General features: G+C 37.8%; 1 protein-coding gene across 1 annotated transcript in view; it reads left to right on the top strand.

Moving 5' to 3' along the window:
• The window catches only part of LOC104680140 (contactin-3), a 334,676-nt gene that overhangs the window by 245,239 nt on the left and 70,479 nt on the right, over positions 1-18,958 (top strand). The gene's annotated exons all lie outside the window — the stretch shown is intronic.

The following is an 18,958-nucleotide window of genomic DNA, read 5'->3' as shown; positions in this document are numbered from 1 at the left end:
TTTTGTTGGAGAAAAGTGTTCCAGGCAGAAGGGACAGCATGTGCAAAGGTACAGAGGCCAGTCATGGTTTGGGTACTGTCTTAGTTCATTCGGGCTGCTGTAACAAAATACTAGATTGGGTAATTTATAAATAATGGAAGTTTATTGCTTACAGTTCTGGAGGCTGGGAAGTCTAAGAACAAGGCACCAGTCTGGTGAGGGCTCACTCTCTGCTGCATAAATGGGGCCTTGTTGCTGCATCCTCATATGGTAGAAGGAGCAAGGCAGCTCCATTCAACCTCTTTTGCAAGGGTACTGACCTTATGCGCCTATGTCTGAATCACTTACCAAAGCCCCCTCTTCTTAATACCATCACAATGAGCATGAGGTTTCACCATGGATTTTGGAGGGACATGTTCAGATCATAGCAGGTACTTGATTAACTTATTTTTCAGTGGACCTCCATTTTAAGGTGCCATGACAGAGAGTGGGCAGAGAATTGGGCAGTAGAAGTAAGTAGGGGTCTTACTATCAATGACAGTGTACCTGAATTAAGGAGTTTGGGGTCTATTCCACAAGCAGTGGGAGGCAACAAAATAAAATCAAAGGAGAAGACATGCAGGATTAAATTTCTGTTTTAAAAAAAGAGGACCAGCAGGGTGTGGTGGCTCACGCTTGTAATCGCAGCACTTTGGGAGGCCAAGGCAAGTGGATCACTTGAGGCCAGGAGTTTGAAATCAGCCTGGCCAACATGGTGAAACCCCATCTCTACTAAAAACACAAAAATTAGCTGGGCATGGTGGCACACTTCTGTAATCACAGTTACTGGAGAGACTGAGGCATGAGAATTGCTTGAACCCAGGAGGTGGATGTTGCAGTGAACTGAGACCTTGCCATTGCACTCCAGCCTGGGAAACAGAGCGAGAACCTGTCTCAAAACAAACAAGAAAAAAAAAAAAACCACTGGTACCAGCAGATGGGTTGAAGTGGTACCAAGACTGAAGGCAAGATCCCTCATTAGCAGCAATCCACCAATCTGAGCAAAAGAGTATTACAGCCTGAACTAAAGAAATGACAGTGGGAATGAAGGGAAGCCTTGAGGAGTTTGAGAAAATGTTCCGTCAACAAGACCTGTTGATTAGAGGCATGATTTGAAGAGAAGACAGGAGTCAAGGATAAATCCTAGATTTCCGGGTTAGGAATCAGGGAGCATGGCAGACCCATTCAGTGTGACAGGGAACCTTATAGAAATGGCAGAAATGAGGGCAAATAGGATAAGTACAGTTTGGGATTGGTTGAGTTTGAAGTACCTACTGAAAAACCAGCTGGATGTATCTGTGCATACAAAGGTTGACTGAATCTGGAACTTAAGAGAAAGACTCAGGTTATAGAATAGCAATTTATGTGTCATGAGCTTGGAGATGGTAGCTGAGCCATTGTAGTGGATACAATTTTCTAGGAAGCGTAGATATCATTAAATGGTAGAGGCTGTACAGCCTGCCTCTGAAACTCTTGTACATACAAGTTATGAGTAAAGAGAACTGTGTTACAGTCTCAGTTAGTGATTTAGTGATTGATTTATTAAGTAAGTGTCAAGTCACCTGGTGCTCAACTATTCTAAACATCATAATTACTGGCATTCAGTATTGAGTAAAGGTTTTTCTTTTTCTTATTTTGGCTTTTTTTGTTTGTTATATATTGGTATTATCCAATCCAATATTGGGTAAAGTTATTCTGCTTTTTTTCTCCCTACAGCAAGAAACATTTTTGAATAAACAAAAATTTCCTGCCCTTTTCCAGTATTCAATAGTATTTCACCAGGTGTCAATGTTTTTTGCTGTTTCATTCATTCATTCACTTAAATCCACCTATTTCCAAAAAAAGACAAATCAAAACTGTATGTTTTGTCTCTTTTAAGGAAACTAACATTGAAAAAGACCCTTGAGAATGTGAACAGGCATGGTTTGTGAGAAAGAGCCAGTTGGCATATTTTAAAAATTGTTTAACTTATCTCTATCACTTAGTGGTATTTAAAACATAGTAGCTAATTAGTTTTTTAAATGGAGTCCTTCATTTGAATGCTATTGCTTATAATAGTAAATATTTTATTGCAATAACCCCAGTCAGAAGAAAGTAAAAGAATGGCTCATTGCTTCTAATTAATACATTAAAATTATTTCAGATGTTTTATGCAACATTTAATACTATCAAAAATTAAATGCCTTTTAGAGAAAGAGTAAAGTTGTTTTTTTTTTTTTCTCCCAAACTTGAATAACTATAATCTGGACAATGTTTTTCAAAGGTATTACCCAATCTTAATGTATTTCCTGCACATAGATAAAAGTTGGCATTAAAATGCAGTAAGCATTATATGCTCTATTATTCAATTTATATGACATTTTTGAAAAAGGAGCAGTTTTAGAGAAAAAAATAGTGATCACTGCTTGCCAGAGGCGAGGCTGGGAGTGGGTATAGAGGTTGACTCTCGGGGACATAGAAGGATTTTTGGGGTGAGGGTCCTGCTGTAGCCCATGATTGTGGGAGATGACATGACTGCATTCATCTGTTAAAATGCACAGAACTATGCATCTGAAAAAGGTGTTGCTGAGACCAGCTTGGTCGGGGAGACACTAACCCTGCAGCGCTAGAGGAATTAAAGACACATACACAGAAACATAGAGGTATGAAGTGGGAAATATCAGGGGTCTCACAGCCTTCAGAGCTGAGAGCCCCAAACAGAGATTTACCAACGTATTTATTAACAGCAAACCAGTCATTAGCATTGTTGCCGTAGATATATGATTAACTAAAAGTATCCCTTATGGGAAACGAAGGGATGGGCGGAATTAAAGGAATAGGTTGGGCTAGTTAACTGCAGCAGGAGCATGTCCCTAAGGCACAGATCGCTCATGCTATTGTTTGTGGCTTAAGAATGCCTTTAAGCGGTTTTTCCCCCTGGGCAGGCCAGGTGTTCCTTGCCCTCGTACCCTTAAACCCACAACCTTCCATCTTGGCCATTAGGGCCATTATGAACATGTTACAGTGCTGCAGAGATTTTGTTTATGGCCAGTTTTGGGGCCAGTTTATGGCCAGATTTCGGGGAGCCTGTTCCCAACAAGGCGTATCATACCGTATTTAAATTATGCCTTAATTGTAAAAGCTATATGCAATTTTACATTCATCTCCACCCTGATCAAGTAGTTCCATATAGGAGTTTAAAAGCTCAAGAAATGCTCTTAACTGATGACCTTTGCCATTTATGAAACACAGAGTCATGTGATGATGGTATTTACAAACAGAATCTAAACTTTTGCAAATAACCAGGATGATTCTTTCAGAGCCAAGACCTCTTAGCATTTCTGTCATTGCCACTCCTAGTGGCCACAGCCTCACTTTGATAAAGATGTGTCTAGAAACGCTGTCACTATCCAACAGATCTGTTTTAGGTGGCACTTCCCCTTGGCTCAAGCTTTTAAATGGAGAACAGGGATTCCTTTGCCAAAGGAATGTATCTGTCTCCATCTCTAACACTACCTGGCTCCTCTCCTCACAGTGTAGTACACTTTTCTTCATACTGTTCAAAACGCTGCTCCCATCTCTCTCAGCCTTCCACTGTCCCCTTCATCCAAAAAGCCTGACTTTATTTTAATCTTCCCCTTCATCCGTGGTCTACCCATCAAAACAGTTGTTCCCTCACAACTGCCAGGTAGGTGTGCAAGCTCAGTGAGTTTCAGTGAATCTACCCTCAGATACAGAGCTGAGATCTCAGTGAGTCTTTGGCTCCTGTATCTTACTTTAATCTGTAACTGTTGAACCTTGAAGCACAGGGAGAATTTTATTTCATATGTGGATGCCATCACTTTTAACAACCAGATAGATTGATGTCCCCGCCTCCTGCCTGGAAGGAAGGTACTCCATGTTGTTTACTAATTTATCATATTGCTATTTTTCACTGGGTATTATGTCCATCTCTGGGAATACATAGATGAATAAGAGACATCAAGGAGCCATCAAAAAGCCCATAGTCTGTTGAGAATGTGGATAACTAAACCATCAGTTACAGTGGAATAGACTATATGATTAAGGTGACCATGGAAGTTATTCTACAAACTGGGACATTTTAGAAGGGAAAGGGGGCACTGTTAGTAATGACCTCCAAGACAACACATGTAAACTAGGATTGGCTGAGCATCCTGGACATTGCCATCCTGCCTCTAGTTAAGGTGTTTATAGAGACTGTTGCCAACTGGTCTTTTAAACCAGTAAGAATCACAGAGAAGAGATGCTGTCTCAGCCCTGGGAAGCAGAAGAGCAGCTCCATGAGTGCAGACATCTCAAAGGAAGGGATGTAAAATGCAGCAAAGCAAAAGAGTGGGGAACATGCTGTCCAAACAGAAAGGATTGCACAGGCAAGAAGCAAAACTGGGTATTTATTCCTTTATTCCAGTTGTGTCAGTGGCAAAGTTCACATATGATCATGAAAATAAGAAAACTCGGCTTGAGTTCTTCCACGGATGGAAAACCATTCCTCTTCTTCAAAGGAGGTGAACATTGGAGGTAGACCTCTTCTCTTAAAGGGATGATTGAGATGTCTGGGTAAATAAGCAAGAGTTCTAGACAGTAGAGAGCAGCTGCCTTCCTGACCTGGCTTCCCCAACCCATACCTCCATTTCTCATATGCTTTCAGCTGGAAAAAGAAAAGGAATGAGGTCCTTTACCAGTAACCCCCATACCCTGTGAGAAGATTAAGCTGATTTCAGAGCAAAGATAATCAGGAGATGAGTCAATGAAATCCCAGAGTTTGGGTTAGGGATGGGGCTCATGGTGTAATAAGCACCTCCTCTCTCCAATACCCTACCCTCCACCACCAGCACATACCTACAAATCTTCCCCTATAACCACCAGACAGCTTCCGTTTCTGTGTGGGTATTTGTATCATTATTTACGTGAATTATTTATGCCTAATTGGCATGCAGTATATGAATTGCTGTGTGCATTATTCACTGTGTCAGGTGAAGTTAAATGTATGTTTTATTTGCTCCTTTAATTTTAGCATATGGAAAGGGCAAAGCATGGAAGTCAGAAAGATGTGGGTCAGATCTTGGCTGTGTCACTTGCCACCTATGGGGTGTTAGACAAGTTACATAATTCCTGAGCCTTGGCTTCCTTACTGGAAAATGAGGCCAGGAATCCTTAAACAGAGTTAGTCAGCCTCGTAGGTGGCATTTGTGTGGCACACGCTCTTAGTGAGGGATGAGTTAAAGAAATTGGTTTCCCTGATAGGCATAGAAACCCAAGGTTTCCTGTGGACAAATTATTTCCAACTTTGTCCCTGCCTCATTTCTCTCACATTCTGGGGGACCCCCCTTTTAAAATCTTAGTGGATTGCAAAGATTGAAATAATGTGTGTAAATTATCTGCTATAATGACTTCTCTGTGGATGCTCAGAAAAAGGTCTCTGATGCTGTTAATATGACTTTCATGTATTTATTTATCTACTTATGTATTTACTTACTTAATTGTAGGTTCAGAGGGCAAATGTGCAGGTTTTTTACAAGGGCACAATGTGTAGTGCTAGGGTTTGGGCCTCTATTGAACGTATCACCCAAATATAGTGAACATGGTGCCCTGTGAAAGCATGGTTTTTCAATCCTGGTCTCCCTGCTTTCCTCCCCACTTCTGGAGTTCCCAAGATCTGTTGTTTCCATATTTATGTCCGTGTGTACCCACTGTTTAGCTCCCACTTTATAAGGGTGAACGTGTGTTTTTTTGATTTTGTGTTTCTACGTTAATTTACTTACAATAATGGCCTCCATCTGCATCCTTGTGGCTGCAAATGACATGATTTCATTCTGTTTTATGACTGCATAATATTCCATTCTGTATATGTACCGTATTTTCTTTATCCAGTACACTGTTCATGGGCAACTAGGTTGATTCCATGACTTTACTCTTGGGAATAGTGCTGTGATAAACATAGGAGTACAGGTGATTTTTTATTAGAATGATTTATTTTCCATTGGGTAGATACCCAGAAGTGGGATTGCTGAGTTGGATGGTAGTTTTGTTGTTAGTTCTTTGAAAATTCTCCATGCTGTTTTCCATAAGAATTGGACTAATTTACATTCCCACTAACAGTATGTGTGTTCCCTTTTCTGTGTACCCTCGCCAACGTCTGTTATGTCTTGACTTTCTAATATAGCCATTCTGACTGGTGTGAGATGGTATCTCATTGTGGTTTTAATTTGAATTTCTCTGAGAATTAGTGATGTTGAGCATTTTTTCATGTTTGTTTGCTGCTAGTATGTCTTCTTTATTATTTCTTAACTGTTTTCATCATGTTACTCAGATGCCTTAAGTGTAATAAGTCTGAGCTGAGAAGAAAGGTAAGTACAGACCTTTCTTTTTTAGAACAATCAACTGAATTCCACATTACTTAAACCTTCTTAAGTAAATTCCACCCAAATATTATTTTAAACAGATTGCTGACACATGGTCTCTAAAATCATATCAACTAAATTTTGCAGATAACCCTGCAGTTCTTAGATCCATATTTCAAATTTGGTCTTTATGGATTATAGAAGTTAAGGCCACCTTAAAATCTATTTTGTCAGTGTTGTGATTTTGATAGGGGAATGTAGGTTAATGAATCTGAATGTGCTGGGGATTTGAATCTACTTCAAGCCAGTTCATTGTTAGAACTGGATAAATAATTCATATCCTTGCCCAATATAAATGTTTTATTTACAGGAAGTAACTACCTATACCATATTATTTTGGTCATACAGCATTTCTCACTCAGGCCCAAAAATCCCACATGCATTTAACCATAGACCAATCTCTATTCTGTTTCCCTGCTCTCACTTGAAATTCAAAGAAAAAAATATTAACACAATCATAGAAATGCCCGATATCATTACATGGTACTTTTGCATTTTTTCTTCTAATATTTTTAAGATGGGGGAAAAAGGAGCTTTCTCTAGAAGTAAGAATATTGACTGTTTTAACAAAATCAAGATGCAGTACAAGAGTTCATATGTCATTACCTTTTGAATAATATTGAAAAGAAAGGAGAAGAGAAAGAAGCAGAATTCTCCTTGCATTCTGTATTTATAGTCTTGCAGTTTTCTCTGGCTGGAATATCTTTTCTTCTCAACCTAGAAAACCCTTACATATCAGTCAAGGTCCAGCTTTATTGTTACTTGCTATGGGAAGCCTTTCTGGAGCTGAATAGGCAAGATAATTGCTCTTTCTTCTGTTTTACCCTTTTGGTTTCTTTATATATTCAATAGTATCACTTAACACAGTGTATTATGTCTGTTTGTGTAGAAGACCATCTCACCTGTGTTCTTGCAAAGCCTTCTCCTTATCACTCTTTGTACCCTCAGCCTCTGCTCTGTACATCTTTGTTCATTTCAACTTTCATTTAGTCATCAAATATTTATTTAACATCTTCTGTTCCCATTAACTTTTGCTGCATAACAAATCACTCTAAAACTTTTTTTTTTTTTTTTTTTTTTTGAGAGAGACAGGATCTCGCTGTGTCATCCAGACTGGAGTACAATGGCATGCATGATCATAACTCATTGCAGCCTCCAACTCCTGGGCTCACATGTGTCTCCTGCCTCAGCCTCCAGAGTGGCTGGGACTACAGGCATGCACCACCACACCTTGCTAATTTATATATATATATATTTCTTTTTTTAGAGATGGGGTCTCAGTGTGTTACCCAGGCTAGTCTTAAACTCCTGGCCCCAAGCACTCCTCCTACTTCTGCCTCCTAAAGTTCTAGGATTACAGGCATGAGGCACCATGTGCCCTGCTAAAACATTGTAATGGTGTAAAGCAACAATCATTTTATCATCTCTCAAGGTTTCCATGGGTCAGACATTCCGGCAGAGATTGGTTAACAAGGCAGTATTTGCTCGGTGTGTCTCCTGTGGCTGCAGTGGGATGGGGGCTGGAGACAGCAGCTGGAAGATAGGTGTACATTACACTCTCTCCTCTCATAAAGCTCAAGGCCTCTGCTTGTGGTCTCTCTGCATGGGCGATTATGGGCTTCCTATGCTATCATGGCCTCAGCAAGAGTCATAATGCCTACCTAGGGCAGCTAAAGGCATTAAGAGTGAATGTTCAAGCTAGAAAGGTGGAAGCTGAATTGCCGAGGCTCTGAAGACACTATCACTCTCCCTGCATTCCACTGGTGACCAGTGAGTCACAAGCTATCCAAATTCAAAGGGTGAGAAGTTAGACTTTACTTTTTCCCTTCGATTTTATTAAGGTATACTTGACAAGTAAAAATTACATATATTTAAGGAGCACGAGGTAATATTTTGATATATGTATACACTGTGAAGTCAGTACCACAATCAAGCTAATTAACGTATCATATCTGTCACCCCACATAGTTGCCATTTGTGTGTGTGTGTGTGTGTGTGTGTGTGTGTGTATGTGTATTGAGAACACTTAAGCTCAGCACTCTTAGCAATTTCAAGTACATAATACAGTGCAATTAACTATAATTCCCATGCTGTATACTAGAGCTCCAGAGCTTACTCAGTCTGCATAACGGAACCTTTGTCCTTTGACCAGCATTTCTCCATCTCCCCCATCCTCCAGCTCCAGGCAATCACCATTCTACTTTTTTTTTTTTTCAACTGTAAAACATTCCACATATAAGTGAGATCATACAGTATTTTCCTTTCTATGTCTGGTTTACTTCATTTCACATAATGTCCTCTAGGTTCGTCTATGTTGTGACAAATAGCAGAATCTCCTTCTTTTGTAAGGCTGAATAATATTCTGTTTACATATGCACCACATTTTCTTTAGTCATCCATCAATGAACCTTTTAATGGGAGAGTGGCAAGGATTTAGTGGGGCAAGAGAGTTGAGAAATACTGTGTTCACCTTTTGGAAATGCAATCTGGAACACCTACCACATGCCCTGCCATGTGTAAGACTCTGAAGATACCACAGTGAATTAAGACAGACATGGTCTCTTCTTCATGGAGCTTGCATAAGGAACAGAAAGAATATAAATAAGTGGAAAAGATAAATTTTTTTTAGCCATAAAGAAAAAGAAAGTATCATTATATGGTACATTTCAAGAAAGGCCTTGTGGGGTGGGCTCAGTGGCTCACACCTATAATCCTAGCAATTTGGGAGACCAAGGCAGTAGGATCACTTGAGGCCAGGAGTTCAAGGCCAGCTTGGGCAACAGAGTGAGACTCATTTTGCAAAAAGTGTGAAAAATTACCCAGGCATGGTGGTGCACACTGGTGGTTTCAGCTATTTAGGAGGCTGAGGCAGAAGGATGGCTTGAACCCATGAATTGGAGGTTGCAGTGAGCTGTGATCATGCTGCTGCACTCCAATCTGGATGACAGAACGAGGTGGAGATTTGGTTTAGGGTCACAGTAGTGGAAACTGAGAAAAAAAGACTGTGTATTCTTGAGGTAGATCTGGATGAATTTGTACTTATCACATAATATTTCCTACCTAATGATCACATTTTATGTTTGTTGTACATGGATTATACAGCTCCCAACTTGACCTTTAGACTATGTCTAAAAGATTAGGAATAATTCTTACTCATACTTGTATTTTCCAAAACACTTACGGCATTTTAAGTACTCCACAAATATTTGTTGAAGTGCATTTCACTCTTTCTTGGACAGCTTCCCATGTCTTAAAAGTACTTATAATTTTCCAATTTAATTTATTGCAACTATTTCTTAGAAATGTAAAAAATTGATTTTTTTATAGATTTCTACTTGAGGCTTTCTATTAAAAAATATGGAGTGTGCTGTATTTTAGTATGTTCTTCCCCCTCCCCGAAGCCCTTCATGGAAACAGGTGAGTGGATGGATGGATGATAGATGGTTGGATGGACGTCAAATGAGATGTCCAGTGAAGCACCGTTTCCCTTACACTTCTGTGAAAGAGAAATGAAAATGCAGATTGGTAATGATGATTTCTGCCTCCTGTATTCTGATCCCTGGAGAGGACTTACTCATAATTTGTGATCCATTATACAAAGTCTATAGAATTATTACACTGAGGTGAATTTCTCTGCCTCTCTCAGAACAATTCATTTTTTATTTTGACCTATTTTCCACTTCATGATCTTATTTGTGTATTTTACAATTCTGTCTTAATGCAGATTTCATTGCTAGAGTAGTATTTATGGGAAGATGAGAGTATCTCAACCTTTTTGAGTCTGAAATTCTAAAAAATGTATATAATTGAGGTGGAATATATAAATATCCTGTTTTGGAAAATAAGAGATTATTTTCTAACCTTTTACATTCAAATACTAAAAAAAGAAACACCTTTAGCTTAAAGATTATTTTAAACACATGTTTTCCTAATATTTATGAATTTACTTGAGAAAACAATAGTATTTCAAAGTTTAGTAAAATCTTGTTTTTTTAGTTTAGATAATTTTATAAACTTATACTTTATTGTATTTTTTACTTCTTTATTACTCTAGCCTACTTTTAATAACTTTATATCTTCTAGTCTATTTCATTTACTTATATCATGTCATATTTCACAAAGAATTTGAGACAGTTTATCAAGTAATACACAAACTGAACGCTGAGGAGAAAAAATATGCCAGTGTTCCAGTTGCCTAGAATGTAAGTTTCTTAAGAACAGCATAAATCCTCACCAGGGAATCTTTACTGCTTATGACAGAGCCAGGTCTGTGTTGTAAATTTAATAAATATTTGTGGAATGAATGTATGAAATTAGTTTACAAAATATATACCAACTTAGTTGAGATCCACAATTTTCGCTGAGAGCTTTGTGGTAACAAATGAACAGAGAAAAATACTGTTAATTAACAATCCACAGCATCTGTAAGATGAAATAAAACCGTTTGATAAGGAGATACACAACTCTTCCTAGCCAAGAAATGTTATGTGCGTGTCCAAATCCAGTGGATGCCCACAGAGAGAACACTGAGTAATGCAGTACTTATACTTCTCGTACTTAAAGTCAAATACAATCAATTTTAAAGGTTAATTCTTTTACTGTTCACAACTTAAGGGTAACTTTGAATATTAACACTCAAGACTCTTGAGGAATACATAGGCCACATTTCTTTTAGCTCACTTTCCATGAATATTATTTCTCACCATATCTCATTATTTCTCACGTATGTTTGTACAAGTTTGGAGTAGATGTTATTTCAAGGTTATGCTCAGAATCAAGAACCTGAGATACAGAGAAGGTGCTGCAGTACAAATGAAGAGTCAGATGCTTAAATGAGTCCATTGAACTAGCACTAAAGTTTTGTTACCTTATGAAAGGTGTGTTGGCCCACCAGAACCTGCACTTGACTAGTTGGTGATAAACTGTCTGTTTGGAGGAGGGACAAGAATGTTCAGGTTGTCAGGACTGAGATGTTACTGGGAAAGCAAATTGAAGCCCTCTCTATTGTATGAACAAATGTGTGACTGATCAAGACCCAGGTTCTTGAGCAACATTATCGTTTTGTTTTACTGCTAGATAATTTGTAAGGAACCCATCATCAAATGTACATGGTCATCATAAAAGAAAACGTCAGTGAAGCATTTCTAGAAAGGCTAGCACTGAAGCTGCTAAGTGAAAGAGGTTGCAAACCTACTTCTGCGTCATTGGATGAATCAAATTGCTAGCAGAGGTTCTTAACCTGAGGCCATGTATCTTAGATGATCTGATCCCCTCCTCAGTTGTGTGAAACCTGTTGTTTTGTTTTGTTTGTTTTGTTTTTGTGTGTGTGTATACATATGTTCTACAGAGAGGTTTCCCAGATTTTTCAAGTACTCAAAGAACCTTGTGTCCTAGAAAGGTTAAAAACACTGTGTAATGGCTGGGCGCAGTGGCTCACGCCTGTAATCCCAGCACTTTGGGAGGCCGAGGCGGGCGGATCACGAGGTCAGGAGATCGAGACTATCCTAGCTAACACAGTGAAACCCCGTCTGTACTAAAAATACAAAAAAAATTAGGCGGGTGTGGTGTCGGGCTCCTGTAGTCCCAGCTACTCAGGAGACTGAGGAAGGAGAATGGCGTGAACCCAGGAGGCGGAGTTTGAGGGCAAGACTCCGTCTCAAAAAAAAAAACAAATGTGTAAAGTTGTAAATGAACCACTTAAATATTGATGGATATTAATAAAAGTGGATGACTTTGGAATTGGGATAAAAGGGCAAAACTGTTATATCTTGCAAGAACTCAACAGCAGGGCAGGGTGTTAGTTGGACCACTCTTGATCTGTGATAAAACCTTGTCCTCTCTACATAGAAGATTATTTCTGAACTCTGCATATTTGTTGAGACAACAAATATTTATCAAAAAAAACTACTATGTACAAAGCACCAACATTTCATAATTTGTATCCTTTAAGGGTTTGTGAACTCTAGCTGAGAATTAAGTTAAGAATATTACAAACAGTTATTAGCTAAGATGCACAACCTGACTTAAGAATGTATAGGAAACTGGCTCCAGAAATCTTGGCAGCAAGCGTTGTACCATCTTGTTGGGGCAAGTGCTGGGCTGAGTGAACTGACTATTATTTTTGTCTTTTTGTTGTAAATCAGAGTCTGAAGAGGGAGAGTCCAGTGGACATACCTTAGAACATTTTCTCTCAAAGTGCAGTCCCTATATCAGCAGCACCAGTATCACCTGAGAATGTGTTAAAAATGCAAATCCTTATGCCCCATCCCACACCTAATCTGATGGTGGGCCCACTAGATAGCTGGTACACAGTAAAGTTTGAAAAATACTGACTTATATGTCTAGCCCATGGCTAGGACAGGACAAAGCACCATGATTCATAGCCCTACCAAGACTGCATTCAATAGGGGCAGAGAATTCCTCAAGGAAAATCAATGTTAGTTGCCAAAGAATGAGGAATCCATTCTGGACAGCCAAAAAATATTCAGCACCCTCTACATACCTTGAGGTGATGAACTTCCCCTTATGCATAAAATGCAGGTATCTTGCACTTTGACGTTAGTGTGGAATGACTTCCATTCCAGGACTTCTAAGTCTCTAAGTAGAAGGACAATCATTGGAGTAACATTTGGATCTTTCTGTAATGACTCTCCAGAGAAAGTGTCTGTCTCCTCAATTTCTGTAGAAGACCCTGACACTCTAGCTCAACTTTTCCCCTTCTTTCTCTATGGTGTTTGCTGCACATAGAGAGTGGGTGTATTTTGCTGTTCTCTTTACCATGCAATAATGGTGCTTGCCCTTACGGGGAGGGCCTGAGGTTGTCTGCCTGGGCCAGGAAGGTTAAACCTGCCTAATTCTGGAGTGAAATAGGTTAAGCCTGCCTAATTCTGGAGTGAAATATCAGGAAACCATTGTTGCTCATCTAAGCAGTTTTGTATCAGCTTTATCTGTAATACAACTAATAAAGCCAACATTTTTATTTTCCCTGATTAGACTCATATATCTCTCTCTCTGAGGCATAGAAGAATAGTGCCAAGTATCAGGGACCTTTGAACCTTAATGATTATCCCCTTTGAAATTTTCTTTTAATACATAAGACATCAAATAATCATTTGTCTCATTTGTCTGTTTTCCTTTGTTTGTGTTACTACTTCATACATCTGAGTATTTCTAATTTTTCCAAAGACTCCTTTGAATAAGAATGCAAATGTTTCAGATGGGAGTATTGCCCAGGCCTTATGAATTACTGAGATGATAGTTGTATATAATCATTTAGCCTGGAAATCCCATTAAAGGGGTCTTTTCTTCTATAGGTTTGAGTCCATTTTAGTAGGAAAAACTATTCAGTCATTGTCATAAAAGTGATTTTAGCTCTAAATATACTTGTCATGTTAATATGCATTTAGAAACATTTTATAAAAGTGAAAATGTTCCTTTATTATTGACTTTCCACTTATGAAATATGTGGACCTGTTAAATGATATGAATTCATTATGTTTCTCTAGGTTCTAGAGTGGAGTCAAGGTCCATCTTCTCTAGGTGTCTGTTCCATAGAATGTGTATGTTCAACAAAATCACAGAGCTGCTTGTTATTAGCCTGGTACTTACTCAAAGTTAGGATAATTAACTGCTGATCTCCTCCGTTCTGCTACTCCTTTCCTTGGAAATTTCCTAACCAATAAATCACTATACTAACACTGTTGAATTTATAACACGAAAGCCCAAAATAGGATAGGTAGAAGAATAAAAGCGCTAATACTATTTTCCTAAATACTGTTTGCAGGTTATCTTTGAACTGAAGGGGGAGTAGTTATTTCACCAATAATGTGGGGGTGAGAGCAGTTGTAAATGAGAACATACACAGTTGTAAATGAGAACATATACTGTATGCTCTTTTTCTCTCATGTTTATTTTCTCATACATTTCCATCAATGTATATTTGCTTTTCTTAACTGTCATTATTTATCCTGTAATACATGCATTGTGAGTACTTTTGTCTTACATCTAATTGTAAGCTTCCATCTCTTATAATATGTACTCAGAAAGTACCATATAAAATAGCCTTGTTATTTTCTACACAGCAGTTTAATCATTACGATCTCATGTGATCGCATCTCCCCTGAGATATGCTTCCTCAGAAAATGTAGAGTTGCCGTGTGTTTGTTAAAATTCAAGTTGAATAAATTACCGTAATGATCAGAAGAATATAGGCAGGGAAAAACAATATTTTCAGAAATCCTGCTTTGACTTCCGTAATACTTCATACTTTCTCCATTCTAAAACACAGCATTATTATGGATGCTTAAATGTCATCATAAAGTACAGGTTAATGTTGCCTAGACAACAGTATACTTTATGAATAAACAAGGTCTTTTAACAGTCATAAATTTAATGCCCTCACTGAATTACAGCATGAACCATTAGAGCAGCTTAGAGCAATTACATTTACTTATCCCAAGCTAACCATAGATTGCACAAAGTTAAATGAAATAATTAACCTCCTACTGCAAAAGGAAGGACCAATAAAAAGGTACACATAAAGATGTATTATTAAAACTGATCAAGGAGTTAAAATGTCGCGGTGATTTAAATTGCACATTTCCCTAAGCAAACTGGAGTACTGCATTCCTGAATGTTAATTTCATAAATTGTTATTTAACATTTTGTGCCAAGACAAGAGTCACTCTTCGTTATCTACATTTTCAGCTCTACCCATTTGCAGATAAACCTGTTCTCAGAAAACTTAGAATGCAATTTCGTTTATAGTGAAGTGGTATAAAATTTTCGCTTTGAATCTCTGTAGGGAAGCGTGGGTTATTGAAGGTTTTCTGTTGAGAAACAATTAAACTCCATTCATTTACTGAATATTGTTTATTTTTATGTTGTGTGAATGCCCTGTGGGCCTCGTAGAACTTACTGGAAGAACCAATTTAGGAAGAAAATATCCAATTAGTTCAAATTTTTACAATATACACAGAGTTTGCATTCTTTGAGAGTCCATATGTTTGCTTTGAAGTCTGTCTGTGATTCTAAAGGTGTTAGGTTTTGCCTTTGAAACATTATCATTTAACATGGGCACGATTTGCTTGACTTGAAGTTTGCTAGACGAAAGTTACTAAACCTAATACACAAGGATTTCTAGTTCTTCCTCTGTTCCTAGCACTTCTGTATTTGTAGTGGAAAGTTAGCTGTTAAACTAATTCATTGCATAGTAGAAGATACTGAAATTACCTACCTCTGTTTTGTAGTTTCCAAATCAGAAACTCTCAATTTAAGTTCAATAATGTTCAGTTAACAAGAAGCATTTTTACTTTAAGACTTACTAATCATAGAAGTGGTAGATCCACAACTTCTTGAAGCTTCCCATTCTGTCTCTAACCTATAATTTAGGGCAGATTAATTTGCCTTATTATTTAAATATCTTCCCAACCTTTTGATGTAATCTGCTAGCTTCTGGTCTTTGCATATTAAAATTCTCCATCACATCTGCATTTTCTTTTTGATAACAATGATAGGTAAAATTTATTGAGCAACACTACAGATCAAGTATCATTCTCTTTGGGTGTCATGGCCCCAAAATTTTACTGATGGGATTAGCAATCAGATGGGTTGGGAGCATGGGTCTTGATCATGCTCTCTGTTTCCTCCAAGACTTCTCTGACAGATTCCTCTCTCACTCTTTTTTTCCATCCCATTATCTTCAGTCTCTTGCTGTCTGTTGACTTATTCTCTAACAAATGCAAGCGTATTCTCAATTCTCTTATCCTGGGAAAGGCATTTCTAAATTCTCTTTATTCAGACTTCTATTGCCTTATCTTTTTTGCTACATATATGTAAATAATGTGTCTACATATGTGTACATAGTATTTCCTTGGTATCTACCAGAGCCCCATGGATACTCAAGCCCCTTACACGAAATAGCTTGGCATTTGCATACAACCTATGCATATCCTCCCATATACTTTAAATAGTCTTAATACCTACTACTATGTAAGTGCTGTATAAACAGTTGTTATACTGTATTTTTCTGTCATTTGTACTTTTTTATTGCTGTATTGTTATCTGTTTATTTTCAAATATATTCTGTCTCTGGTTGATTGAATCTACTGAATCTGCAGATGCAGAACCCACAGATATGGAGGGCTAGCTATATATATATATATATGTGTGTGTGTGTGTGTGTGTTTATATATATATATATATATCCAATTAGTTCACACATAAGTGTGTGTGTGTTTGTATTAGTCTGCACACTTTCTGAATCTATTTCCTTATTATTTATAAGGTGTCAGTGCCTTACAACCCAGCTTCACTAATCCAAACTCCTCTACAGTGACTCTCTAACAGCATACCGTCATTTATTCATTCAACAAGTTTTATTTTTGAATGTCTGCTCTGTGCTAGGCACTTTTCAGGGGTCTACAAATTTAGTGGTGAGTGAGCTAGATATTATCCTTGCCTCCAGAGAGCACACAGTCTACTGGAGGAGAAAAATATTAGTCAAATAAGCACACAAATATATAGTTGGACAGTTGATGGGTGCTATGAAGAAAGCACAGATAATATTTTGATCAAAGACAGGAAAACCAAATCCAACTCATGGTTTCAGGAAAGTAAGTGAAGTCTGAAGGATGAATACAGGTCAACCAGAGGGAGGAAATAGTTGTTATGAAGACCTTGAGACAAAAAGAAGCATAAAAGCCATTAAAAGAAGGCTTGTGTGATTAGAGAAAAGCAAGCAAGGGAAAGAATTCATGAAGCCATATGAAGTTAGAGAGAAGCAGAGGTCCTGATGTGAGGATATGGTTCAGGCTTAGGATATAGTCTGTATCTCCCAGGCAATGTGACACCAAAGAGTGGGTTCTAAGCAAGGTTTGCCTGGACAAGTGGAGGGAGGAGGGCAGGATCACATGATCAGATTGACATGTCTTTAAGTTTTTTCTCCAGGTTTCTTAAAACTTCCAGTCTTCATATCCTAAATTTTCATTTATTTTTACTTCTCTGCAGGGTTTCTTCTTCAAGTTATTATTACATACTCATTGGGAAAATCTTCATTGTCAGATAGGCTAAGATATAAAGAGATGTTTTTAAGTTATTTGATTATCTCTTCCAGTAAAGTTATGGGAGGCATTTCACACCCAAAAAAATGCATTACAACCCTCAGGGTCCCATGAGGAGAATCAGATATGTCCCTTTTTGTTTTGTTTTTAGTTCCTAGGAAAGTTCTTGGAATTTTTGACCTTTCTCTGTAGTTCCTCAAGTTGGCATGCAGTGCCATGGGTCCCTGATGAGCTTTCTAGGTCATTGCCTCCAAACCTTTTTATTTTAAATATACCTTAACACAGTTTTTTAAAAAATCATATGCACAACAAACCGCAATAGATAGCTCTACCCAGGATCATGAACTTGTGTGCTAGCTCTAATTCCACCATGATTTTCTCACTGAAGAAAGTATAACCAGGATGAAAGTGAAAGTGAAAAATAGACTATGAAGGAATATATACATAAAGTGTTAGGTGGCAGTCTCCTGTAGTCTACTGGAGGAGAAAAATATTGTGGATATATATACATATACACATGTATATATACACACACATGCATATATAAATAAAACAGAAAATCTATATCTTGTACATTTTTTATACAGAAACTCTTGTAGTAACATTTTTGAGACACACCTAAAATTTTGCAATAAACATTTTTACAGATTGAGATCCTTCATTCTAGTCTAATGTCTTCAGTATTTTTCCTATTTACTCAACTGAATGGCCCAGAATTTGGAGGCATTTAGTTACCACAGTTTGCATATATGATGCCATGCTGATACTGGGGTTGCAAATATTTTTAAGAAGTTTACCATCCATTTTCACTCATGTATCAAAAATAGGAGCCATAAAAGATAAAGACACTCAAGTGTTAAATGCATTATGTGGATAGTAATTATTTTAGGAATTCAAAGAAAGGGAATATAATTATGAGGAGACAAATTAGGGCAATAAAGATACAGTGATCAGACTAATGACAGGTTAATCCCATCTCATTTTTTTTCTTAATTTAAATGACACCACTTCTGAGAGGCTTTTCTAATGCACCCTATCCTAGAAACCCTTCCTCCTAAAGTAATTACTCTCTATTGTATCACCCTCTCTGTCTCCTTCAGAGTACGTCTCAAAAATCAGAACTTCTTATTTTTACTTATTTAATTATTTGTTGTTGATATGGTTCGGCTCTGTCCCCACCCAAATCTCATCTTAAATTGTAGCTTCCATAATTCCCACATGTTGTGGGAGGGACCTGGTGGAAGATAATTTAATCTTGGGGGCGGTTTCTCCCATACTGTTCTTGTGGTAATTAATAAGTCTCATGATAAGGAGAACCCCTTTCCCTTGGTTCTCATTTCCTCTTTGCCTGACACCATGTAAGACGTGGCTTTCACCTTTTACCATGATGTGAGGCCTCCCCAGCCACATGGAACTGTGAGTCTATTAAGTCTCCTTTTCATTATAAATTATGCAGTCTCAGGTATATCTTTAGCAACA

Source organism: Rhinopithecus roxellana, chromosome 1 (genome assembly GCF_007565055.1).
Source record: "Rhinopithecus roxellana isolate Shanxi Qingling chromosome 1, ASM756505v1, whole genome shotgun sequence".
Classification (NCBI taxonomy): Eukaryota; Metazoa; Chordata; class Mammalia; order Primates; family Cercopithecidae; genus Rhinopithecus; species Rhinopithecus roxellana.
The sequence above is the reverse complement of the archived record's forward strand: the minus strand, read 5'-3'. Positions and strand labels throughout refer to the sequence as shown.